This window comes from Sorex fumeus, unplaced genomic scaffold (assembly GCF_029834395.1).
Source record: "Sorex fumeus unplaced genomic scaffold, SorFum_2.1 ptg000264l, whole genome shotgun sequence".
Taxonomy (NCBI): domain Eukaryota; kingdom Metazoa; phylum Chordata; class Mammalia; order Eulipotyphla; family Soricidae; genus Sorex; species Sorex fumeus.
Window position 1 is genome coordinate 3,437,526 of NW_026606321.1, and position 9,242 is coordinate 3,446,767.

Genomic DNA, 9,242 nt, shown 5'->3' on the forward strand with positions numbered 1-9,242 from the left:
CATCAAAAATACAACTCTGTTTTACAATGTGGGACTGGCATAATTCAAAGTACTGTGCCAATTATAAATAGCATAATCAAGTTTCAAACATTTCGTTTTAACTTGTCTCTCACAAACTGGTGAAATCGGCTCTGCCTTTGTTGCAAATCTAGAGCAGAAGGAGGCGCACTGCATTCGGTGACATCTTTCCATGTAGAACATCCCTTTATCACACCCAACCTCGGCCTAAAACCCAGTCAAATACTTGAAGATGTCTTCACCTGGGTGGTTTCTCCTGAAATCTTGCCACAATCCCTATACTCCCCAGATCTCTCACGACTGTCCTTGTAGAGGACTTCCTTTTATAGCACCAGAACCTCATTCATTGTCTATCGTATGGTTTTCATCTGCTCCATGAAACATCTTCCACCAGGTTTGGGCAGAGGGATCTTTGAGGAATACAAGAATGGGAATCCAAAGCACAGCTTCCCCTGACATCTTCTCCAAGATCTGAATACAAGTTCCTGGGTACCTCAGGGCTTGGCTCAAAGAATCGGCTAGAAAGCCCTATCTGTTCCATGCATCCCTCATCCTCCCAGGAAATGTAGGGCAGCCGAGGAATTCTTACCAGGACCATCCACAAGTTCAGGGAGTCGGTCTAAATGCGCAAAGGAGGGCTTGGAGCAATAGCACAGCGGGTAGGGCATTTGCGTTGCACGCGGACTACCGGAATACGATTCCCAGAATCCCATATTGTCCCCTGAGCACCGCCAGGAGTAATTCCTGAGTTCGGAGCCAGGACTAACCTGTGCATCACCGGTGTGACCCAAAAAGCAAAAAGCAATAATAAATGCACAAAGGGTAGTCGGAAAGCAAAGCAGCCAAGAAAAGTCACCAGTAATTTCTGCAATTCAGAAGTTTTAATTCAGTATTCAATGTCATCATAGCACTATCCATGGCTGCTGTTTTTAGAGAAGACAAACTTTCAGGATTTGGATGTTCTATTACTATTCCTCCTAGTTAGCTTTGAGGCCATCAGGGAAGAAAATGCAAACACTCTGCTCTGGAAATTGCTGTTTGCATCTTGAATTGCATTTCCTCCCTTTTGTTCAATTTTCCTCACTACTTGATTTTCCTCACCTAAACTAGTATGTACTTACAACTGAATTTAAACTTAATAGATTTATTTTCCCCAAAAGTTTTACCTGGGAATGTTAAAACATCATATCTGTCAGACTCAGAAATTACTTCTTATGATGCTAATATTGATCACTACATAAATATAGTATCTGGCAATTCCACTTTAAAATTAATATTTTTATATTTATATCATGCTCTACTCAGTGGATGGGTCCCTAAGCCAAGCTCACACGCAAAGAAAAGTAATTAAGCTTACCATGCAAGAGAGGAGAATATCTGTGCCATATATTAAAATGGAGTTATAGGTCAAAGAGAGAGTCAAAGGGTTAAGTCTCTTGCCTTGCATACAGCTGACCCTGATTTGATTCTGATACCACATAGTCCCTTGAGTACCACCAGACACACTCACCACGCATGAAGCTATGAATATGCAGACACCATTTTATTCCTAAGACTGAGTCAAATGATTTTTAATTCCACTTTGGATCTTGTACCACAAATATTATTGTGATATTCTATTGGTGATTTTTATTTCCCTTACTCCTTTTCATTTATTAAATGGAATGTCCATGTAAGGAAAAGTTATTCCTTCTCCTTTATTTATATCTTTATGAGTTCCATTATTAATTTGCTTCAATATAAATTCATGAATATTTGTTTTGGGGTTAACATCCAACTTCTTTATTTCCTTTTATTACTTACTTTGCAAAATTGTTCCAGAGTTAGTCACTTCAAGAACTCTCATAGATTATCTTAGATACATACTTTGAACATTTCAGTCTTTATTTTTCTTCTTTCTTACTTATTTTCTGATTTCTGCCACCATAGATACTTCCAAGCTACCTGTCTGTATCACATTTCTCCAACACCGTTCTCTTTTATTGGAGACAGTTTCTAGAAACTAAGACCTGCACCTAGGTGATACACATTGCTAATCCTACTTAATTTTATTTGGACTAATCACTTTGATGAATCCATATCCCATTAGCTTTATTGCCCATACAAGTCTCTTCTTTAATTCATTTTGTCTCTTTGTTATTCACTCTCTCATTATCTCCAATATTTTCCACTGATTGTGTGATGCCAGATAATATAAACCTTGTTAAAATAAAACAGACAACACGCTTGCAACTTTAGACCAGCCATTTAAGTCATATAGAAAACTTAGATATAACAGATCATCTGAACATAGGAAAACTGAATGTAATATTTCTTGCAAATGTCCCTGAAAATCTTAAGAGAAACTTGAGATCTGCCTAAAATGACTAAAGATTATCCCTCTTTGCCAGTCTTCTGCTATTTGTAAGTCCTCATGCAATAATCAACAACTGTAAAGTTTAAACAAAATCATCCTCATTCTAGCTCTAGAATCTTCCTCTGAGCTTCATCTCAGGTTTGAATTTGAAGCCCCCCACCCCACCCACAATTTAAATCTCTTCTTTTATGCACAAGAAACTCTTACTAAATGTCTGTCTACTATTGAGGTTTTGATTTTTACTATTTCTAAATGTTTGACAACCTCCCACTTTTAGGTTTGATTTTCTTATTTCTCTGTCTAAAAATTCTGAATGTTCTGAAAAGCTTCTCCCTAAATGTCTGCTCTTTGCTCTAAGAAAATTTAGCAAGCCTCATAGTCACAATCCACCTCCAATGTTGACCTCTATCTGCCTGCATTTTGCTTATTAAGGCAGCCCTCTTTTAAGCCCACGTAGGCTTAAATGATCAAAATTGTATTTGCCACATCTATCTTTACAGATCTTCTATAATACTCCATCCATTAAACCAAAATTTCCAGAATGATTAAAACAAGGAGTTCAAACAGCAGTTTGAAGAAGGTATTGAGTTTTTAAAGAATTTTTTTCTCTTTCCTTTACCCTTTCCAATTTCAAATGATGTCGGCTAGCAGTAGGAGAACAAAGATGACAACAGAAAGATGTACATGTTCTTTCTATAAACTTGACCCTTGGGAAAATCATTAGTATTAAAAAGAGACAGAAACCTGGCAAGTTTTAATAAATGAATGTTTTATTATTTAAGATATAGGTTACATTTTTTATAGTAACAGAGGAACAAAATAACTGTAAAGGAAATAGAAATGCATCTGAGATACAGTCCAAGGCACACAGTGGTTTTGCTGTTTATGAGATCGCATCAGAGAACCAGGGTGCCCTCTCACCTTGGCCTGTTCTGAGGTCTCTAGGCACAGCCACTGCTTCACATACTTTAACACCACTTAACACCATCTGTCATCTGTCATTCCCACTCAAGTGAAGGGAGGAGAAGGAAAGAAGTGGACAACTATCCTCACTTCCAAGTATAATCACCTCTTCTCTTTTTTTGTTTTTTGTTTTTTTGGGGGGAGGGGTCGCACCCGGCTATGCACAGGGGTTACCCCTGGCTCTGCACTCAGGAATTACTCCTGGCAATGCTCAGGGGACCATATGGAATGCTGGGAATCAAACCTGGGTTGGCCTTGTGCAAGGCAAATCCCTACCCACTGTGCTATCGCTCCAGCCCCAAATCATTCGTACATAATCTGAGGGTGCTATATATCACACTTAGGAAAGTGGGGCTTCCTATAGCAATTTATAGTAAACTCTAATCTCATGTGGAAGAATGGTGTGATGTGAACCTTCCCTACAAACTCTGATGCATCTTAATTTGAATTTGGGAAGATATGCCCCCACCCTAATTTTCTAACACCACATTTATTTTGCTGCTAAATAGAACACAAAAAATTTAGAGATTCTATTTGCATTATTCTACCAATATATTTAAATATTGCTTAAAATATTGTTTTTCGTGATAGTCTCTCAATATCTATATTGAAAACTATAAAGTCCAAAAGTAGAGAGAGAGTATGGGAGACATTGTTTGCCATAGAGGCAAGGGAAAGGTTGGAAAGGGGGAGTATACTGGGGACATTGGTGGTGGAGAATGTGCACTGGGGGAGGGATGGGTGTTCCATCATTGTATGACTGAAACTCAAACATGGAAGTTTTGTAACTGTATCTCGTGGTGATTCAATAAAATAAAGAGATAAAATCATTACAAAAATATTATTGTTTTATATGCCAAAACCAGTAACTATAACAGGTCTTATTCCCCTGACCCTGAAAGAGCCTCCAATCATTTGGAAAGATGAGTAAGGAGAGGCTGCTAAAATCTCAGGGCTGGGACGAATGGAGACGTTACTGGCTCCCATTCGAGTAAATCTCCGAACAACGGGATGACAGTAATACAGTGATACCTCAATACAAATTACTTATTGTCTGCCACCAGAATATCATTGTCATGTTAAGTTTAACCCACAATTCAGTTGTTATGAAACATACTGTCAATCACATATTTCTTGTCTGATTTTATGATTTTTATAATAAGAACTTGAGCTACTGACTATACATTTTATGTAAACATTCACGTACCCACTTCTGCCATCCTATAGTAGTTATTTTCCATGACAGAGCTTTGGACTGTATTATTGGCTCAAGTGTATTCAAAATTTACCCATGGAATGTATTTAATTTCCAGCTGTTGTTCCACTTCCAATTTCCCAAGCAAGTCCATCACCTAACAAATGCATGCTTCCCTACAAAACCAAGAATGAACTACCCTTTGATAAATCCCAGAAGTCTTTTTGTAATTTTCTTTAATACTAGATATTTTAGTCTGCTTGCTTGATTTTTTTTCCTTTATTATGACTTGCCAGTAGCCTTTCCTTGCTCTCCAACAGAATTCCTGTTGCTTAAATAAGCACATTAAAAATATAAATTATGATGATTTCCCTTTAAATATCCATTAACTATTGTCGACTTCATATTTATAGTGGGAAATATTTCTCTCTTTACAAATGATTCTTATTTTTTTATAATTTTGTGTGTATGATGAATCAAATTGCCATACAATTGTGCTTCCATTTATATGAAGACAAACTACAGGAAATTATGTTTTACTTCTGACTTATGATTCTTTGTGGGATTTTAATCATGGAACGTTATTCAGCTCCAAAGTTGACTTAACTAGAAACCACATTCATCTTGAATTTATCTCAAAACAAAACCATTAATTTTTAAATCTTTAGTTTAGAGTTTTTTCATGTTTTACTCTCTGTATTATATTTTTACAAGATTACTAGTGTTGGGGCTGGAGCGATAGCACAGCGGGTAGGGCGTTTGCCTTGCACGCAGGCAACATGACTGACCCGAGTTCGATTCCTCCGCCCCTCTCGGAGAGCCCGGCAAGCTACCGAGAGTATCTCGCCCGCATGGCAGAGCCTGGCAAGCTACCCATGATATATTCAATATGCCAAACACAGTAACAACAAAGTCTCCAATGGAGACGTTACTGGGCCCGCTCGAGCAAATTGATGAACAAGGGGAGGACCGTGACTAGTGTTGGGGCTGGAGCGATAGTACAGCGGGTAGGGCGTTTGCCTTGCACGTGGCCAACCCAGGTTCGATACCCAGCATCCCATAGAGTCCCCCAAGCACTGACAGGAGTAACCCCTGAGCACTGCCGGGTGTGATCCAAAAAAGCAAAATATTAAAAAAAATTTACTAGTGTTTCTAAAAACTTAACACACATTTTCCATTATTCCCCATATAAATCACAGAATGGCTGCCCCTTAGGTACAGTGTCTATCACTTCTCTGCTACTTACCAAAACTTTTCTTTTAAGTTGAATATTGGTGAAATATAGTTACAAAGTTGTTCATGATTGGGTTTCAGTCATACAGTGATCCAAAGCCCTTCCTCTCACCGGTACACATTTCCCACTTCCAATGTCCCTGATTTCCCTCCAGCATCCAGAGTACTCTGCCCCTCAGTCCCGCTTCAGCAGACACTTTCTTCTCTCTCAAAATAGCAGACACTTTTCTTCTTTCTCTCTGTGCCGCTTGTTTTCCTTAAGCACTGTGATTTGCAATACTATTACTGAAAGGGCACACTGCACATCACTTTACCTCCTTTCAACTCTCAGTTTTTGTCCAGAGTGATCATTTCCAACTATCATAATTATATTTGCCCTCTTCCTCTGATTCATATTTCACGCAACATGATACTCTCCACATCCATCCATGTATTAGCAGATTTCATGACTTCACTTTTCCTAACAGATACGTAAAGTTCCATTGTGTAGGTACACCATAGCTTCTTTATCCACTCATCTGTTCTTGGACACCAGGGTTGTTTCTAGATTCTGACTATTGTGAGTAGTGCTGCAGTGAAAATAGTAGTGTAGATGGATTTTCTTCCTTGTGATTTTGCACCGCAAGAGTATATTTTCTGGAAACGCATTACCGGGTTGTATGGAAGATCAATTTCTAATTTTTTGGAGAATGTCCATATTGTATTCCAGAAAGGCTGAATTAGTTGGTACTCCCAGCAGCAGTGAACTACAATGTTTCTGCATCCATTCCAGCACTGATTGCCTTTTTGATGTTTGCCAGTTTCTGTGGCTTGAGATATCTTATTGTTACTTTGATTTGTATCTCCCTGATAATTAGTGATGTAAAGAACTGTTTCCATGTGCCTGTTGGCTACTTGTATTTCTTCTTTGAGGAAGTTTCTGTTTTTCCTTTCTCCCCATTTTTTGATGGGCTTATATAGATTTGGTTTTTGCTTGTTTTTTGTAAAGTTCTATCAGTGCCTTACATATTTTGGATATTAAAACTTTATCAGATGAGTGCTGGGTAAATGATTTTACAATCCCGTGGGCTATTTTTTGTATTCTGGTCATTATTTCCTTTGAAGTGCAGAAGATTCTTAGTTTAATGGAGTCCCATTTGTTTATCTTGGCTTCTAGTTGCTTGGTCAATGGTGTTTCATCCTGAATGATGCTGTAAGCTTCAATGTCACGCAGTTTTTCCTACAGTTTCCTCTATGTACATTAGGATTCAGTTCTGATATCAAGGTCTTTAACCCATTTTTATTTGATTTTTGTAGCATGACATTCGAAAGAAGACAGTTTGTTTATTTATTTGTTGGATGTAGCTGACCAGTTTCACAATACAACTTGTTGAGGAGGCTTTCCTTACCCTAATTCCTATTTTTTGCTCCTTTATCAAAGATTAACTGATCAATATCTGAGGGTCTGTGTCATTTGAATTCCATTGATTTTAGGGTCTATCTTTATTCCAATACCATACTGTTTTGACTACTTCTATTTTGTTGTACAGTTTGAAGTTGGGGAAAGTGATGTCTTCCATCTTCTGTTTCCCAAGGATTTCTTTAGCTAAATGTGTGTGTGTGTGTGTGTGTGTGTGTGTGTGTGTGTGTGTGTAGTGAGAAGAGGGGAACTATTATTGTGTAGTGAGAAGAGGGGAACTATTATTGTTTCATATGAATTTCAGGAGTATTTGACCTGTTTCTTTATAAAATATAGCATGTGTATCCTTATAGGGACTGCATTAAATCTGTATAATGCTTTGGGGAATATTGCCATTTTGATGATTTTAAGCACAGCTGTAAGGCGTTTGCCTTGCATGCAGCCAGCCTGGCTGAGCTGGGTTCCATTCCTCTGTCCCTCTCGAAGAGCCCGGCAAGCTACTGAGAGTATCTTGTCCACACGCCAAAGCTTGGCAAGCTTGGCAAGCTACCCATGACGTATTCATATGCCAAGCACAGTAACAACAAGTCTCAAAAAATGGAGATGTTACTGGGCCCACTCAAGCAAATCGATGAACAACAGGAGGACAGTGTTTGTAATCCTCCCAATCCATGAGCAGGGCTATATTTACATTTCCTCATGTCCTCTTTTATTGTTTGAAGTAATGTTTTGTAATTTTCATTGTATAGGTCTTATACCTCTTTAATTCAGCCGAATTTGAGTTACTTGATTTTCTTCATGATTTCTTCATGAGATCATGGAAGAATAAAGCATTATGGAAAATTAAAAATAAAAGGAAAACATTACATATATTAGATATGAAAATACAACATGATGTCTAAGGAAATCTATAAGATTTCCTCACTTATACAAGAATACAAGAATACAACTCTAAACTTCTGGACCAAAGAAGGAAATATGAAATTAACGCCACAATCCAAATAAACCAATGCTATCTATTCTCAGAAAGAGTCCAATGTAATGTCACTGACCACAAGACAATGATGCAGAGGAAGCAACAAATGAATGGGTTTTTACAGATTAGCAAAGCCAATTGGCAATAATATAGAATCACGACGAATCACGACCATCCTGTTATTCGTTGATTGCTTCGAGCAGGCCCCAGTAATGTCTCCTGCATCCTACTCCTGAGATTATATTCAAGGCTCTTTGGGAGAATGAGAAATAAAGAATATATAATATATATAATAATAGAGAATATATGTTAAAAATTCTTACTCCTCATTTTTCAAAAAGTTTTACAAACTAAAATTCCAGTGCAAGACATGGGAAAGAGAAAGGTAGCCTCTGGAGAAGTATGAAAATGTAAAAGAGAGAGAATTTGAGATAAGTTTCTAAAAATGAATAGAGCAATGAAGCTAAGCAATAACAGAAAGATGGTCAATTTTGATGTAACATATTCTGGTCAGCTGTGGAAGTTGACTTATAAGTAAGAGACGAAGATGACCCTCGGGAGCAGTAGAAGCAAGAAGTGGAGAAAGAAAATATTCTGTATAGAGTCTAATAGTTTGGAATCTGAGATTAATTTTTAAAGAGTCAGATTTCATCAAGCAGAGATGTACAGAAGCAAATCAAATAAATTTTTTCAGAGACAATTGAGTTTAACTAAAGCACAGCTGCTTTGATTTTTATTAAACCCAATCTCAAGCTATATATTTAATTCTCAGTTCTACTGTACAATACAAATTTTATAGTAACCTCCCCTCAACATTATTAGGAAGACCTAAGACAAATATATATGTGATGGAGCAATTGTCCAGCAAGTACTGTGCAGCCTCACACAGAGCCAACCTGGGGTTGATCCCCAACATCCCATATGCTGGAGCAATTCCTGAGTGCAAAGCTGAGAGTAAACCTGAGAATCACTGGATATGGCCCCCAACAAACGAAAATTTTGGCTGGAGCGATAGCACAGTGGGTAGGGCGTTCACCTTACACGCGGCCAACATGGCCGACCCGAGTTCGATTCCTCCGCCCCTCTCAGAGAGCCTGGCAAG